Here is a 3099-nt window from a genome sequence, read left to right as displayed (position 1 = left end):
AGAGAGCTGGATAAGCAGAGCACTGGCTGTCCTTCCTTTTTTCCTTTCCTTTTCTGTTTATAATGAATTGTTTTAATGGTTCTTATCATTCAAAAGAAACTTCTGTATCAAAGCCACCTGACCATACCTCCTGCCCAGTCATTCAGTCCCCCCACCCCCAAAGCTGATAGCGGGAGGATGAGGGCAGAACCCCAATTAACATCAGGGATTCTGGTCATTAGGGTCACATTTGAGCATGACTTTTAATCCCAATCCCTTTCTGGATGTTTCGAAGGTGTCCAGAGCTTTCTCCAGGGGAAACCGATGGGTGACTAAGGGCCAAACGTTCACGGATTTGGATGTGAGCATGGATATCGCCATGGGCCACGTGTTGCAGCAGCGAAATACGCCCTTCATGTCTACATCTCGAATGGCTGCGCGCACCAGGGGCATAGCGGTCATCTCAGGGCCCAAACCCACAGCACCAGGGTGCCTCCCGAACGTGTTGCATAGATGCCGGCCTGGATGGCAGCCTCGGCCACTGTGCACTCGATGGTGACTTCTGGCTTGCACCCCAGCAGACCCTCCACTTTGCTGGCGATTCCTGGGGGCTCTCCTTGGAGACCTGGAGGGTGAAATCTGCCCCAACTTCCTGAGCTTTGGCCAACTGAGAGGCAGATAGGTCAGTCACCACCACTTGAGCCGCTCCCATTGCCTTGGCCACAAGCAAAGTGACCAGTCTGATGGGCCCAGCTTCACACACAAAGACCTTGTTGCCCAGGGTGACTCCAGGTCGGCAGCAGGCGTGGATCCCCACCGACAGTGGCTCAATCAGGGCTCCTTTCTCAAAGGTGACATTGTCAGGAAGCTTGTAGCAGAAGTTTGCTTTGTGTTTGTAGAAGTGACAGAGGTTTCCATCATCGGGGGGCGTGGCACAGAAGAAAATGGTTGGTGACAGATTGTACTGGCCAATCTTGCAGAATTCATCCATTTCTCGGGGAGCGCCAGGCTCAATAGCCACCCGGTCACCTGGTTTCAGGTGCTTTACTAATGAACCCACTTTGAAGACTGTTCCCGAAGCTTCGTGCCCCAGCACCACTGGCTTTTTCACCATGAAATCCCCGATTCGACCATGCTTCCTTCCTTTAATGGTGCTTACCTAAGACTTTTCTTCATTCAAACATTGTCTCACTTTTGGTCCCGAGTCTCATAAAATACCCCAGACATATTTTAGTCACATAAGCAAGGAAAAAAATCTTACTTTTCTTGGAATATGCCCATTTATCTGGGACTGGCTGGTGGAAGTTTGGTCCGTGGTTGTCACAAATCATTCACACTCAATTACTAATAAAGAAGTTGCAGGTTAAATCCTTTCTAGAAGCATAACAGAAGATACAACTGATGATCTACTTCCATAAAGATTACAGCAAAGACAGCCCATTGCTGATTCTCCTATGTAACTCGTGGGGAGAGGGGGGTCCTCATGAATCAGAATCAACTCACAAGCAAGGCTTTGGTTTGGACTGGTGGGAGGACTGACTTTCTGTGCGAAGCCTAGAGTGGGCATGCTCTTTGTGGGAGGGTGCATTGCAATGAGTGTATGAAATTACAGTACAAAGGATCAAAGAGAAAAATTGCCTTTGGAGTGACAGGCTCTCCTTCAAGGGGAAGAAAAACCAAATAATTTATGTCTGCAGAGGTACTGTAGGGCTCATATTTTAGCCTACCGAATTCCTCAGGATTGCTCTGACGGAGCCTTTTGCTAGGAGGACCTATTAATCCTCTGCCTTTCTTGTCATTAATATTGTTTATTGGGCCACAAGAAGAGGACATAAACCTTTAATGTCCCTTTTTGCACACTAAGAATTTTTTTTCTTAAAAATCTGACGGTATCTGCCAATTTGATGTGGCACTTTAAGGAGATTAGAGAACCAGATGGCTGATTCTTAATGACTAATTTCTTGCATCAACCAAAGATTTGTGATTTGATGCAAACTGCGTGGAATAACAATGTTCCTTTTTTTAATGGGGCTCGGCTATACCGCCAAAAGGGAATGGAATGAATTTACACAAACAAATAAGACAGATTCATTTCAGGAAGGAAAGGACGGGAAACAACATACTAATGAAATAAAATTCTAAAGGGAAAAAGGCGTGAAGAAGAATCCAAAACCCAGTATAAGCTCTTAATGTCAAATTTGAAGATGTCTGAAGAAAGAGCTATCACACTTCTGCAGGTGTAGGGCTGAGGCCATTATTGCTTGGACCCAATCATGGGAGGGCTACTCACACTCAAGAGAACTTGATTTTGTTAATGCGACCTTGATTTCATTAGCAAGAGGAATACCTCCCTTGAGAAGTTGCTGTACACTAAATGAATGAATGTGCATAATGCGTTGAGCTCAGTTCTCAGTCCTTAGCAAACACTCAGTTGTCTGCCATAAGTACTCACAGAGAACTAATTTCTTTCCCCTTCAGTAGTTTTTGCTTTCCTTTATCGCTTCTCGGCCTTTTGGCTAAGATCAAGTGTAGTTTTTGCTTTCCTTTATTGTCTCCCACACCCTGAAAAATCTAAGCAGTCTTCTTTCTTGGTGTTTTTGCAGTCCTTATGGACTGCTTCTTTTTGTCCTGACTCTCAGCTGTCACCATTGACGTGCTGAGAATTCCATTGTCATCCCTGGAAGAGAAGACACCATGGGAATGGAGAGGATAGAAGGAAAAGAGGACTCATTCAGAAAAGCACTCCCTTGAATAAGTCTCAACAGAGGAGCACGGGAAGGCTTTTAAATTCCAAAAGGATTGGGTAATAGACAAGAAATGTGCAGGGAATAAGTCAAATGTTGGGGTGCAGTGAAGGTAGACAAGGTTCAAGACATGAAAAAAATAATAATTTACAAATTATTGAGGAGGCATGGGGGAGGGAAGGTGGTGGAGGGAGGGGTGGGGGATGAGGAACTGATGCCAGGGCCTCAATTAGAAAGAAAATATTTTGAAAAAGATGATGACCATACATGCACAGATGTATTTGACAAGATGGACACATGTATGGATTTTGATAAGAGCTGTAAGAGCTCCCAATACAATAAAATTAAACGAGAAATAGAAAGCATTTCATTGTGT

General features: G+C 44.9%; 2 pseudogenes; one reads left to right on the top strand and one right to left on the bottom strand.

The window, feature by feature from the left end:
* Nucleotides 1–201: 201 nt before the first annotated feature.
* On the bottom strand, nucleotides 202–1310 carry LOC142445776 (sorbitol dehydrogenase pseudogene; annotated as a pseudogene).
* Nucleotides 1311–2475: 1165 nt separating this feature from the next.
* On the top strand, nucleotides 2476–2648 carry LOC142447409 (U2 spliceosomal RNA; annotated as a pseudogene).
* The last annotated feature ends 451 nt before the right edge of the window (nucleotides 2649–3099 follow it).

The sequence above is a fragment of the Tenrec ecaudatus genome, chromosome 4, assembly GCF_050624435.1.
Source record: "Tenrec ecaudatus isolate mTenEca1 chromosome 4, mTenEca1.hap1, whole genome shotgun sequence".
NCBI classification, from domain to species: domain Eukaryota; kingdom Metazoa; phylum Chordata; class Mammalia; order Afrosoricida; family Tenrecidae; genus Tenrec; species Tenrec ecaudatus.
Note: the sequence above shows the minus strand (reverse complement) of the source record. Positions and strands in the feature narration are given on the sequence as shown.